At 44.0% G+C, this 15507-nt stretch overlaps 1 protein-coding gene across 1 annotated transcript in view; it reads left to right on the top strand.

Annotated features, from left to right (window-relative positions):
- Positions 1 to 8135: 8135 nt before the first annotated feature.
- The window catches only part of osgin2 (oxidative stress induced growth inhibitor family member 2), a 28560-nt gene continuing 21188 nt past the window's right edge, over positions 8136 to 15507 (top strand). Inside the window, 2 exon segments of the mRNA XM_055633634.1 lie at positions 8136 to 8430; positions 8663 to 8770. The gene's annotated coding sequence lies outside the window, so the exon portion shown is untranslated.

The following is a 15507-nucleotide window of genomic DNA, read 5'->3' as shown; positions in this document are numbered from 1 at the left end:
AGCCGTCCACAGGGTACAGATGCAGGATACATGGCGTAACGTTTAGTGCAAGATAAAGTCCAGTTACGCAGCGGTAGAGTTGCTGCCTCACAATGCCAGAGACCCCGGTTTAGTTTACAGGGTACTGTCTGCAAACTAAACTGAACAATGCACTGTTTAATCATGGGACAATGAAATACTTACTCAGGACAAAGGTAACAATTAATTGCTACTTTGTATTAAGAAGCATGCTCTTTTTGTTTTGTTCATTATTGTCACATGAATCGATGTACAGTGAAAACCTTTTTTTGCTTGTAATATAGTAACCTACTGGGTTAAAATGTAATTTGATGTCTGTTTAGATCTGCAAGCCAGCTTCTCTGTTACAACTGGGACTATTTCTTTTTTAATCAGACTAGAAATTAAAATCCATATAGGAGTTTCTTTCAAGGTTTTATTGTTTCAGTTAGCATCACAATGCTCTTCATTTAGTATTATAATACTCATACAATGCTTGGTAGCCATAGCAACACTCTTGCCCCGGACTCTGACAGATAAGATATAATTTGACACTGAAACTGAAGGCAGCACGGCACAGAGCTCTGCATCTTGCCGGGTAATGCACTCAACCAAGAAAGACCCCAAAGTTATGTTAAGCTGGTTACAAGCTTGTAGTTGGGGCTGGTTACAAGCTTACAACTCGTTGAGAATGCTGGTTATTCTCAATAACCAGCAGGTTACTGAGAATCAGCTCTATATTCTCAATATTGAGAGATAATGAGAATATCAATATCTCTTATGGATATTAATAATTAATTATATTAATATTAATAAGTAACATTTCATTACTATTGGTTATTATTGTTTAATAATAATAATTCATATAATTATTATTTTATACAATATATAATATAATATAGTATATTTGTTATACAATCTAATTTATAATATAATAATAATTATATTATATCATATTATTATTGCCATTTAAAATGGACACTGAATTGGATATCCTTTTGTCCTGCTGTTCCTCATTCTTAAAATGAACTAATATGTTCATGTTCATAAATTCATAGGTTGTAGGAGCTGAATTAGACCATTCAGCCCATCAAGTGGACTCCACCATTCAATCATGGCTTATCTACCTTTCCCCCTCAACCCCATTCTCTTGCCTCTCCCCCTAACCCTTGACACCATTACTAATCAAGAATCCCCACCTTGAAAATATCCATTGACTTGGTCTCCACGGCCTTCTGTGGCAAATGTTGTTCCACTTGTGGCATTGGTGTTGTAGCCTTCCGCTTCCCAGATAAGGTTCCTTGGAATTCCACTTCCACATTCAAATAAATGATTCCTTACTTCCCTTTATGATCAAAGTAAATAGTTTTTTTTAAATGACACAAAAGTGCCAGAGTAACTCAGTTGGTCATGCAGCATCTCTGGAGAATGTGTTTAGGCGACGTTTCGGATCGGGATCCTTCTTTGGAAGAAAATAAGTATCTGCTCAGTTTCCTGAATATCAAAACTGCTTTTAACCTACAATTTTCTTTATAAGAAATGTTTGGCTTTGAAGAAGTGAAACTGCCACTACTGCTTTTTCCAAAAAGCCTTGAGTTCTCTAGCCTTCTGTCTTGTTTGGTGTGTTGCATGATATCTAGTAACAGAATAGAAAGTGATAGCAAAGAATTCTGATTAGGGAAAGTAGACACAATAAATATCTTCCAATTCTGCACAACTATAAATTTGGTGCTTAAGATAATAAGACATAATATTGTTGGAGCCTGGGGTGGTGATTCTCAGTTAGTATTTGTAACAAAGCTTCAACAGAGAACTTTATTAGTCTGTCTGTTTGGTCACAGGTTTATATGTCAAGGACAATGGTTAGTTCATTAATAGCAAAGTAGGCACACTAGTGTCACTTTTGTAGCATTGTTGGCACCAGACACATGTGTACTGCTTCGGTTGTTTGCAAAACAAAGCATTTCCCTGTACCTAGGTACACGTGACAATAAAGATAGAGACAAAAAGCTGGAGTAACTCAGCGGGACAGGCAGCATCTCCGGAGAGAAGGAATGGGTGAAGTTTTGGGTCAAGACCCTTCTTCAGACTGAGCCACAGGCCTCAACCTGAAATATCACTCATTCTATCCAGAGATACTGCCTGTCCCGTTGAGTTACTCCAGCATTTTGTCTCTATCTTTGACCTAAACCAACATATGCAGTTCCTTCCTACACATGTGACAATAAAGTATCATTCATTCATTCATTCATTCATTCATCCATTCAATCAATCATTCATTCATTCATCATGCATTCAATCATTCATTCATTCAATCATTCATTCATTCATACATACATTTCATTCATTCATTCATTCATCATTCATTCATTCAATCATACATTCATTCATACATTCATTCATTCAATTTTGTATGTTTCTTTTAAATTCAACAATCATGTATATTATTATCGAACACAGAAGAATGCTATCCATGAACCTTTTTCTCATTATTAACTTAATTTCATCTAATTGTATACAGATGCTTGAAAGCTGTTTATTTCATCAAAGGTAGACAAAAGTGCAGGAAAAACTCAGCGGATGCAGCAGCATCTATGGAGCAAAGGAAATAACAACCTTTCGGGCCAAAATCCTTCTTCAGAGTGATGTAGGGTGAAGGGGGGGTGGTAGGGGGTTGGTGGGGGTAGGGCGAAGAAAGGAGAACGGAAGAGGAGGAGCCCGAGGGCTGAGGGGAGCTGTGATGTGGAGGAGACACCAAGGGCTACCGGAAATTGGATAAGTCAATGTTTATGCCGCTAGGGTGCAAACTGCCCAAGCGGAATATGAGGTGCTGCTCCTCCAATTTCCAGTGGTGCTCACTCTGACCATGGAGGAGGCCCAGGACAGAGAGGTCGGATTCGGAATGGGAGGGGGAGTTGAAGTGCTGAGCCACCGGGAGGTCAGGTTGGTTAATGCGGACCGAGCAGAGGTGTTCGGCGAAACGATCGCCAAGCCTACGCTTGGTCTCACCGATGTAGATCAGCTGACATCTAGAGCAGCGGATGCAATAGATGAGGTTGGAGGAGGTGCAGGTGAACCTCTGTCGCATTTATTTCATCATAACAGGTTTGTGGAGATTTGTTAAAAATCAGATATTTCTAATCACAGAGTCGCTGCTTTTAAAAGATTGCCCAGCTGAGGTGGGAGCAAGGGTGAGTGGACAGGAGTGGGGTAGAAATATATTCTACCCTTTGTAAAATAACCTGTGTTACACTGCACACTGTTAAGGACCAATCTGCATAACCATATTCATTTCTGAGCACCACAACAGCAAGGTTAATTTGGGAAGAAGGCACAAATGCTGGAGTCACTCAGCAGGTCAGGCGGCATCTGGGAAAACATGGATAGGTGAAGTTTTTGCTAAACTTCAAACTGATTATGGCGGGGGGGGGAGAAAGCTGGAAGAGAGGAGGGGCAGGACAAAGCCTGGCAGGTCACCGTCTGTATCTCTCGTTTCCCTTTTCCCTGACTCTCGGTCTGAAAAAAGGTCTCGACCCGAAATGCCACCTAATGCTTTTCTCTGGATATGCCGCCTGACCCGCTGAGTTACTCCAGCTTTATGTGTCTATCTTCAGTAATACGTTGATGCAGGTGAGGGGAGCTTTTTGATAGGCATACGGTTGGACATAGGCCAGAGATGATAAGCCAGAAACTGTGAGACAAAAAGATCGAAAAGTTGCGAATTGTGAAGCCGGAGGAAGGAATGTAGATGGAAGGGAGATTTAATTGGCCTGAGAAGAAACACAGCATTAGAATCATACCCGGGACTAAATGGTAAAAATATCAGACATACTGAGTGTGTAATCCCTTGAATATTAAGGGATTGAAGACGCTAGATGCAGGAAACATGTTCCCGATGTTGGGGGAGTCCAAGGGCTACAGTTTAAAAATAAGGGATAGGCTATTTAGAACTGAGATGAGGAAAAACATTTTCGCCCAGAGAGTTGTGAATCTGTGGAATTCTCTGCCTCAGAAGGCAGTGGAGTCCGATTCACTGGATGCATTGAAAAGAGAGTTAGATACAGCTCTTAGGGCTAGCGGAATCAAGGGATATGGGGAGAAGGAAGGTTCGGGGGTACTGATTGTGGATGATCAGCCACAATCACAATGAATGGCGGTGCTGGCTCGTGGGGCCGAATGGCCTACTCCTGCACCTATTGTTTATGTTTCTATGAACACTGAAGATAAAAAATTGTGTGATCGAGAAGATGCACGTTACGTAAAGAGTGGGGGGGGGGGTTTGTTGGTTTGAGAGTGTAGAAGAAGAAGAGAGTATTCTTAAAATTAAAACTAGCATTTCAGGGGTGACATCCGAAACCTCTCCCTCTAGGATGAGGGGAGAGTTCCTCCAAAGAGGTGCTGACTTTAGGCGAATTGAGATTGATGGAAATCTGGTCAGCTGGAGAATGAAGGTTTACATATTTCTGCAAAAAGAGGAATTAATGGAAGGATTTTCATGTTCATAAGAGCAGAATTCTAGGAGCAGAATTAGGCCATTCGGCCCATCGTGTCTATGTTTCATGCCATTCAACCATGGCGGATCTACCTTTCCCTCTCAACCCCGTTCACCTGCCTTCTCCCCATAGCCCCTGACACCCGTACTCATGAAGAATCTGCCAATCTCCGCCTTAAAAATATCCATTGACTTGGCCTTCACAGCCGTTTGTGGCAATGAATTCCACAGAATTCCACAGATTCACCTCCCTCTGACTGAGGAAGTCAGGGGACTTTGGGCCATGCTGTTTATCGAGTTTGATACCTGCAAAGTAATTCATATGATTCATACAACATTCTTTTAAACATTCTTTTGAAGTGAGCTGAAGATGTAAAAGGCATTGCTAAAATGTTTACTTTCTTTTTTTTAATCACTCTGACTCTGATAAGAAAGGATTTTGGATAGTATTTTTTTGTTTCCTATACGTTCAACTGGCTCTTTAATACATTTACATGTGAAATATAATATGCTATGAATGCATGACAGCACTGGATACATTTGTGCTATCTGATCCATACAAATAAAAATAGTCCATGGAATGTATGCAGCTGAACCCTGCAACATAACTCATTGGAAGATTATGGACAACTTTTGTGATTTACAAGAGAAAGAATCTAATGCCAGGGCATATAACATGTCTTAGTTTAGTTTAATATAGTTTATCTTAAAGATACAGCATGGAAACAGGCCCTTCGGCCCACCATTCCGTACCTACCTGTACACTAACACTATATGGACCTGTGTCTGAAATAAAGCTTTAATAATAATAATAATAATAATAATAATAATAATAATATTCTACACACTAGGGACAATTTACAGAAGACCTACATGTCTTTGGAATGTGGGCAGGAAACTGGAGCACCCAGAGGAGATCCACTGTCGGTCACAGGGAGAATGTGCAAACGCCGTACAGACAGCACCCGCAGTCAGTATCGAACCTGGGTCTGTGGCTCTGTAAGGTAGCAACTCTACCACTGCGCCACCGTGCCGCCCATTGTATCTGAGTTCCATTCGTACATTCATACTAAACCACTGGTAGACGTTGCTTTGGAATTTTGCACAACATACCAACGGATTTTAAACTCTCCAAGTACTGATAACTCTGAATATAAAAAGCCAAATCTGCAAACAGCTTTAAAGCTCAGGTTTTCTTTTAACTAGCTGGTCATTACTATGTTATAGAACAAGGTTTATTGGTGCAGAAATCAACAAACGATATCCTTGCAGATGGTGAATTGGAAGAATACATCTGCACGGGTTTCGTAAGGATAGAGACAGTTTTAAATCTGTTGTAATCTAGCGAGATACAGTGATCAAATAGATATCACTCTGGCAGTGTTGCATTAATTGGATTGTCATATGATTATGATGCTCAGAGCGCCACTGGCCAATGAATCTTGTGTATTTTTAGTTGTGATGCCGATATAAATGCTGATTGTGCTGTCCATTCATATTACTGTTCAGTGGGCGATGACTGACTTCAGTACACATACACCTAACCATGTGTTTGGATGCTGCTGCTGAGGTTCAATGCGTCTTGTGAGAGAAAGTATATTTATGATTTTTTTTTCTGTACTTTAGTTTGGCTTAGAGATGCGGCGTGGAAACAGGCCCTTTGGCCCACCGAGTCGGCGCCGGCCAGCGACCTTCCCACACATTCCGTCTGCTTTCCTTCCGACACATCCCCATACACTAGTTCTATCCTACACAAAATTTACACAGGCCAATTAACGTGCAAACCCGCACATCTTTGGGATGCAGTAGGAAACCGGATCACCCGGCGGAAACCCACGTGGGCACAGGGAGAAGGTACAAACTCCGTACAGGCAGCAGCCTTAGTCAGGATCGAACCCGGGCCTCTGGTGCTGTAAGGCAGCAACTCCACCACTGTGCCACCGTGCCACCCCTGGTTGTACACTGTACGTACCCTGTGGTTAGTGCATGGGACCCTCAGGCGGATTCAACAATCAGGATAGGAAAGGTTTGGAGAGACATGGGCCAAACGCAGGGTGGTGGGACTAGCGTAGATGGGGCATCACAGTCGGCATGGTCAAGTAGGGCCGAAGAGCCTGTTTTCATGCTGTGTGACTCTATGGCCAAGAAACAGTATCCCAGAATGAGCTTGGCTCTTTTTTTCCCACTGGAAAAGCTGGATAAGGAGTCTAAAAAAAACCCCCCAATGAATAGATCATCTGGATCATTGAATTCCTTAATCGAGACCAGGTAAATGTTGGGGGTCGCGATATGAGGGAGACAAGGTTGCCACAAGATTATATGACCAGAAGACATAGAAGCAGAGTTAGGACATTCGGCCTATGTCTGATCTATGGGTCCACAAAATCCTCTTCCTACATCGGAAGGCCTTGGACCTTCAGAAAGATGTACACGTTGTCCTTAGTATTCACACACCCATCTACCTATGAAAGGGGATGATGGATAAGTCAATGGAGATTATTACAGGGCTGGAGGGAGGGTGACAGTCTCACTGCTTCCATTTTGTTTCACCCTAGGTTGTCCATGTCATTGAGAAAAATTGCAGCCTGCCTTATTGCTAAATACTGATTTTTCCGATTATGTGGATTTTTTATTAGATTAAAGAAACCAATGACAAGTAACAATACACCTGCCAGCCTACAATTTTCTATGCCTTTGAAATGAATTTAAGAAAGATCTCTATAATTATGCATGTTATTCAACTTTAGCATCCACTCCCTCCCCCCCCCCCCCCCCCCCCCCCCCCCCCCCCCCCCCCGGGGACAATTTACAGAGGCCAATCAACCAACAAACTCACCTGTGGGAAGAAACCAGAGCTCCTGGAGGCTTACCCATGCAGTTACAGGGAGAACGTACAAACTCCACACAGATAACACCCAAGGTCAGGATCAAACCCGGGTCTCTGGCACTGCAAGGAATAAAGTCGTAGCTTGCTCAATCTCTCCCTATAGCTCAGGCCCATTTTGCATGCTATCCAAACAGATCAGATAAGAAAGGGGGTGGGAAATTGCAACCTTCACGAGGTCCACCCTGTTTCGACGAATGCAATCAACCTGGCGTGCGCAAACAGAAGAACAAACAGAACAAGTTGTCTTACAACTTTGCCCCTGTTCCACTTTCACGACCTAATTCGCGACCTCTGACGACCTTAACGACCTAAAAAAATCAAGGTCGGGGTAACCTACGACCTCCTACCACCTTCGACGACTATGTGTACGACCTCCCACGACTATGAAGAAGACCTCCCACGACTATGTTGAAGAACTCCTTCAACCTCCATCGACTATGTTGAAGACTGGCTTCGACCATGTACGTTTTACTGCTGTTTGCAGTAGCCCTTTTGCTTCAGTAGCCTTTTAAGAAAGGCAGAAGGGGAAGAGCAAGGGTGAAGAAGAAGCACAAGAAGTCTCAATGGGTGAATTGGTCAATACCTGCATTGGTCAAAGATCCCAGACCTATTGGTCAAAGATCCCAATAAAATATTACATGCTCTACTCCAGATTGAAGGTTGGTCGGAATTGCCTTATTGGTCGTTTGGGCCAGCGATGTTCGCGAAGTTTCTGGATATTTTAAACAGTGGGACTGGCGAGATTTACATCAGAGCTCCGCCTCTTGCAGTGTCACGCTGCCGGGGGTGGTGGGAGAGAAGCAGAGAAGCAGAGAAGCTGGAGAGCAATGTTTCATGGTTCTTCTCCCTTCTCCCCTCCCCCGATGTAGCCGCTCAGGCCATCTCATCGCCGGCAGGCAGCATAAAGAATAAAACTGCAGGCTCGCCTGAGGGGCAATCCTTGTGTCTGGACCTTACAAGCACTGACTGTCGCAGAGAGCGGTGCTGTGGCGTGGGTCGCTGTTCGCTGTTCGCTGTAGATAGAGCAGTGAGTGTGTGAAATCTACCGGAGCGGGTCAGTTTCATTACCTCGTTGCAAACTTGCAATTTCTCGCTGCTTGAGCTGTTTCTAGATTAGATTTTTTTTTTAATGTATTTAAACGCTGCCATGGACTAGTAGTTTGCACGGCAGATGTTTTGCGGCTATTAACTGTTCTGCAGTTTGTACGTGTCTGCGTCTTGCATGTGATTTCAGTTCATGCAATTTCAAACAAAAATTAGCCTGCTTTTTTTTTTTCTCCCCCTAGGTCGTATAGAGTGGCATGTGGAGAAGGAAAAAGGCTACACTCGGGGTGCTGCTGCCAGCTTGCGTTTCTGCCCAGATGCAGTCATGGGACATCTTGAGTGAAAAACAGGTGAATTTTGCCACTGGGGCTAGAACAAGTAGACACTCCGCCCAAACCACCCGGGCAGGCGAGGGTACTCTAAACTTGCACCATCTTTCTGAAAATACATTGATCACATATCCAAATAGGATGTAGGTTCCCGTTTTAACTGTTTGAATTATGTGCAGTTATAGAGTTAGAGTCGTGCAGTGCGGAAACAGGCCATTCGGCCCAACTTGCCCACGCCGACCCAACATGTCCCATCTACACGAGTATGCGTTTGGCCCATATTCATGTAAACCTATTCTGTCCAAGTAACTATCTTAAACATTGCGATAATAACTGCCTCATCCACCCCCTCTGGCAGCTCGTTACATACACCCACCACCCTTTGTGTTAAAAAAAGTTACCCCTCAGGTTCCAATTAAATCTTTCCCATCTCCTCACCTTAAACCTATGTCCTCTGGATCTGGATTCCTCTACTCTGGGCGAAATACTCTGTGCATTCACCCTATCTATTCTTCTCATGATCTTATACATTCACTCTTCATCCTCCTGTGCTCCTATGAATAGAGTCCTGGCCTGCTCAACCTCTCCCTATAGCTCAAGCCGCCAAGTCCTGGCAATATCCTTTCTATTTCTCTCATGATTTCTCATGATAAGATCATCCCTCATCCTCCTGCGCTCTATATTTTTAGATAACCCCCTTCTGCTAATTTCTAATTATTAATATGGGATATACACTAAAATAATTAGGAATAGATTTCAAGTTCAAGTTTACATTTATTGTCACATGCATCAATTGGTACAGTGAGATTTGAGTTTCCATAGGAATAAAAAGAACACAATACTCTTTTCTCATTTGAGTTTGGTTTCATGATACAGCATGGAATCAGGCCCTTCAACCCACCCAGTCCATGCCGGCCGTCGATCGGAATGGTCACACCAATTCCATGTTGTCACACTTTCACCAATTTCACCACCTATCGCCAATTCCATGATAACATTCCAGGTTATCCCACTTTCTCATCCATTCCCTGCACACTCGGGCCAATTTACAGACGACAATTAACCTACAAACCCCACACGTCTTTGGGATGTAGGAGGGAACCGGAGCACTCGGTGAAAACGCATGCGGTCAAGTCACTTTTATTTCTATAGCACATTTAAAAAACAACTCTTGTTGAGCAAAGTGCTTTGCATTGGTGGAGGTACTAACGTTATACAACATTGGTTCATAGATTAAGTACATACATAAATACATACATCTAGCACTCCCTCAGAGGACGTCAAGAAAGGCTTGAGAGTAAAGATGAGTTTTAAGTCTCGACTTAAAGGAGTCGATGGAGGGGGCAGTTCTGATGGGAAGGGGGGATGCTGTTCCGCAGTCTAGGAGCTGCAACCGCAAAGGCACGGTCGCCCCTGAGCTTATGCCTGGACCGCGGGATGTTCAGTAACCCCAAGTCGGCCGATCTGATGGACCTGGAGGTGGTGTGGTGGGTAAGCAGACTTTTGATGTAGGTGGGGGCAAGCCCGTTAAGGCTTTGTAGACATAAAGAAGGATCTTGAAATGTATTCGGAACCGCACAGGGAGCCAGTGGAGAGAGGCCAGAATCGGGGTGATGTGGTCCCTTTTTCGGGTGCCCGTCAGGAGTCTCGCTGCGGCGTTTTGGTCACTGGGAGAACGTGCCAATTCAACACAGAGAGTACCCAAGGTCAGAATCGAACCCGGGTCTCTGACGCTGTGAGGCAGCAGCTCTACCCGCTGCGTCACCGTGCTATCCTTTTATTTACCTCCTATTTGGAGCGTGTTTACCTTATTTTGTTTTCCCTCCCGAATCTAACCTAAGGTATTTTGTCTGTTCAACCAGTGCCTTTCAGTTTCGCGAAAGGAAAAAAAAAATGGATTGGCTGCAAAGAAACTGTTAATATCTACCACCAGTTGCTTCATTAATATTGCCACTTAGCAAGAGCTGACCTGTGAGGTGGGAAACTATCTTCATTGTTCATGGTTATCTGGCCGAGATAACACCCTCAAAGGAAGTGAAAAAACTGTTCAATGAAAATACTTCTCAACTATTACATTTCATATCTTGGCAATAACAATCTAAATTGATATATCGATTTTCTAGTACGGTCATGAAAGGGTTAATTTGTGCACAGTTTAAGATGGCCCAGACTGAAAGATACTGGGCTTTTACTAATGTTTAGTTTAGTTTAGTTTATTGTCACGGGCACCAAGGTACAGTGACAAGCTTTTTGTTGCCTTCTATCCAGTCAGCGAAAAGGCTACATAAGATTATAGTCGAGCCGTCCACAGTGTATAGGGACAGGGTAAAGGGAATAACTAGATAAAGTCTAAAGTCCTATTCAAGATAGTCCGAGGGTCTTCAATGAGGTAGATGGTAGCTCAGGACTGCTCTGTAGTTGGTGGTAGGATGGTTCAGTTGCCTGATAACAGCTGGGAAGGAACACTCCCTGAATCTGAAGGTGTGCGTTTTCACACTTTTGTACACTTCTTGCCTGAGGGAAGGTGTGTTCGGGGTGAGTACCTTGGGTTCGAATTACCACCTGACACAATAGCATAGCGATCATCTCGCCCTCAACAGCAAACAAAGTTAGGTGGACGTCCAGTGAGAAAAGTGAAGCATTTATCTTTTAAAGTGGAAGCCAGAGAACAGTATTTTGCCAAGTTCCTGCCATGCAGGACCGCACAAGATAATTGGTAACACAGATAAAAGAATTGCTGAGCACAGATAATGCTGAGCGAACAATGGGAGCTAGAAACGATGAACTGTGTATGTTTAAGCAATGACACAAATAACTGAATCCCAGACGGATTATACTGTGCTAAATACTTCCAATCCGTTTTCGTATGAAGATTAATCATCCGAAATATGTGAGCCTCAGCATTGTATGCAGACCCAGACAATCAAAAGGCTGACCTATACCTGAGGCATGGCGAGACTCGGAGCCAGGATCCTGGAAATTTTTTATATTCCCTATTATTCTGACAACTGTGAATAATGCTTGCCTGGGCATCATTTTCTTTATTATCAAATAATCATAAGTGATTGGAGCAGAATTAGGCCATTCTGCCCATCAAGTCTACTCCGCCATTCAATCCAGGCTGATCTGTCTCTCCCTCCTAGCCCCATTCTCCTGCCTTCCCCCCCATAACCCCTGACACCCTCTTGAGTTATTAGGTTGGCCAAATTAACATCACGCAGGAAATTAATGGTGGGGAAAGTCCAATATTGGACCTGGGAACCATTTGGGACTTTTTCAAATGTTTCGGTCTATTAATCCTGATAGTACTTTCCCTCGAAAACTTGGATTATAGGTAGTTTAAACATTTTGGGGCGGCACAGTGGTAGAGTAGCTGCCTTACAACGCCAGAGACCCAGGTTCGATTCTGTCTAAGGGTGCTGTCTGTGTGTGGAGTTTGTACGTTCTCCCTGTGACTACATGGGTTTTCACCGGGTGCTCCGGTTTCCTCTCACGCTGCAAAGACGTACAGGTTTGTAGGTTAATTTGGCCTTCGTTAAAAATTGTAAATTGTCCCTAATGGTAGGATAGTGCTAGTATACGGGAATCGCTGGTCGGCGTGGACCTGTTTCTGCGCTGTATCACTAAACTGAATACAAAACTAAAAGGTACACAAAATTGCTGGAGAAACTCAGCGGGTGCAGCAGCATCTATGGGGCGAAGGAAATGGGCAACGTTTCGACCCGAAACGTTGCCTATTTCCTTCGCTCCATAGATGCTGCTGCACCCGCTGAGTTTCTCCAGCATTTTTGTGCACCTTCGATTTTCCAGCATCTGCAGTTCCTTCTTAAACACAAAACTAAAAGGTTGAACATTTCCACTGTGGGGGGAAAAGGTTCTGACTGTCAACCCTATCTACGCCTCTCATAATGTTATATACTTCTATTAAGTCTCCCCTCGAGTGTCGAGCTCAAGATTCAATCATCTTGCAGTTTCTTGTGGCTCCAAGAGTTTCCTCTACTGCGCCAACTATTGGTCTGAGATGGCAAGCAAGCAAAACAATTTATAGTGTGTGTGTGTGTGTGTGTGTGTGTGTGTGTGTGTGTGCGTTTGTGTGTCCAAACTTGTCCTGTCTGTTTGTTTTTTAAATGTGTGTGTGTTGCGATAGTTTTGGGAGATTGCAACCTTCACGTCATCCACCCTGTTTCGACTAATGCAAACAACCCGACATGCAAAACAAAAAGATAAAATAGAACAAGTTAACCTACAACTTTAGGCTGTGCACGCCATATGCAAGAAGAAGAAGTACCTGTTTCCTGTTTCCACGCCGCATCTCAAAAGTCTAAAGAAACCGCAAATATAAATGATGCTGATTAGTTTAGAGATACAGCATGGAAACAGGCCTTTCAACCCTGGGATGGCAGGACTGTCGTATGAGGAAAGATTGAAAAGACTAGGCTTGTATTCACTGGAGTTTAGAAGGATGAGTTTAGAAGGATCTTATAGAAACATATAAAATTATAAAAGGACTGGACAAGCTAGATGCAGGAAAAATGTTCCCAATGTTGGGCGAGTCCAGAACCAGGGGCAACAGTCTTAGAATAAAGGGGAGGTAATTTACGACTGAGGTGAGAAAAAAACTTTTCACCCAGAGAGTTGTGAATTTATGGAATTCCCTGCTGCAGAGGGCAGTGGAGGCCAAGTCACTGGATGGATTTAAGAGAGAGTTAGATAGAGCTCTAGGGGATAGTGGAGTCGAGGGATATGGGGAGAAGGCAGGCATTGGTTATTGATAGGGGACGATCAGCCATGATCGCAATGAATGGCGGTGCTGGCTCGAAGGGCCGAATGGCCTGCACCTATTTTCTATGTTTCTATGTAACCCACCATTGATAACAATCGTTGATCACCCGTTCACACTAGTTCTATGTTATCCCACTTTCTCGCCCACTCCTGACACATTAGGGGCAATTTACAGAGGGCCAATTAACCTACAAACCTGTACGTCTGGGATGTGGGAGGGAAGCACCCGGATGAAACCCACGCGGCCACAGGGGGAACGTACAAACTCTGCACAGACAGCACCCGAGGTCAGGATCGAACCCAGGTCTCTGGAGCTCTACCAGCTGCGCCACCGTGCTAAAATAAAGCTATGTACTAAGAAAAATCAAATAGTCATAGCGTGATACAGTGTGGAATTGAATTGAATTTCCTTTATTGTCATTCAGACCTTACGGTCTGAACGAAATTTTGTGCTTGCAGTCATACATACAATGATACAATAATAACAACAATAAACACAAATTAACTTCCACCACAGTGAGTCCTCCAAACACCTCCTCACTGTGGTGGAGGCAAAAATCTTAGGGTTGCAGTCTCTCCCTCTGCTCCCTCTGCGCTGAGGCGATTCCCCACCGGGCGATGGTATAAACAGTCCCGCAGCTCACCGAACCCCGAGAACGGGCCGGGTCAAACACTGCGGCCCGGGGTGGTCGAAGCCGCCGCACCTCCAGAAACAGGCCCTTCAGCCCAACTTGCCCACACTGTCCAACATGTCCCAGCTACACTATTCCCACCTGCCTGCGCTTGGTCCATATACCTCCAAACCTGTCCTATCAATGTACCTGTCTAACTGTTTCTTAAATGTTGGGATAGTCCCAGCCTCAACTACCTCCTCTGGCAGCTTGCTCCATACACCCACTCTGTGTGAAAATGGCAGGGTTTTATTTTGACACAGGTTGAAAAGCTAAAGCTACACCAATATGTAGTGTTGGAGCTCCGTCACAATTCAGCAGATTACAGTTTACTCAGCTCCCTTCGATCACTTCGGCCAATGTCAAACCAAAAGTAATAACCTTTGTGGAAAGTTATGTTGTAAATATATACATACTCCTTTCACCTGAACTGTTTGGACATTTTGACACAAAGCACTAAGTACAGGGGTTGGGACATTGTGTTACTACTGTACAAATCATTAGTGAGACCACACTTGGAGAATGGTCTGCAATTTTGATCACTCGGTAAAAAGGGTGGCATTCATCGAGAAAGGGTACGAAAAGACTTGCAAGGGTTTTAGTTGAATTTAGTTTAGTTTGGGGATACAGCGTGGAGACAAGCCCTTCGGCCCACTGAGTCCACCCCGACCAGCGATCACCCGTTCACACTAGTTCTAGTCCCACATACTAGGGACAACTTACAGAAGCTAATTAACCTACAAACCTGCACGCCTTCGGAACGTGGGGGGAACTGGAGCACCCGGAGAAAACCCACGCAGTCTCTGGCCCTGTGAGGCAGTAGCTCTACCAGTTCTAATTCAACATTATCCCACTTTCGCATCCATACCCTGTACACTAGTGGCAATTATACAGAAGCCCATTAACCTACAAACCTGCACGCCTTCGGAACGTGGGGGGAACTGGAGCACCCGGAGAAAACCCACGCAGTCTCTGGCCCTGTGAGGCAATAGCTCTACCAGTTCTAGTTCAACATTATGCCACTTTCCCATCCATACCCTATACACTAGTGGCAATTATATAGAGGCCCATTAACCTATAAACCTTTTGCAATGTGGGAGGAAACCGGAGCACCCGGGGAAAACCCACTCGCTCATGGGGAGAAGGTACAAACTCCGTACAGATCGAACCCTGGACTCTGGCGCTGTAGGGCAGCAACTCTATCGCTGTGCCATGTTTGCACATTTTGACACAAAGTTTGCACGTGTGTTTAACAGTTTATAATTCAAGAAATTAAAAAATCACGGCAATTAACTCGCCTTGTTT

The sequence above is a fragment of the Leucoraja erinacea genome, chromosome 4 (assembly GCF_028641065.1).
Source record: "Leucoraja erinacea ecotype New England chromosome 4, Leri_hhj_1, whole genome shotgun sequence".
Taxonomy (NCBI): domain Eukaryota; kingdom Metazoa; phylum Chordata; class Chondrichthyes; order Rajiformes; family Rajidae; genus Leucoraja; species Leucoraja erinaceus.
This window is presented reverse-complemented; position numbering and strand designations above follow the sequence as displayed.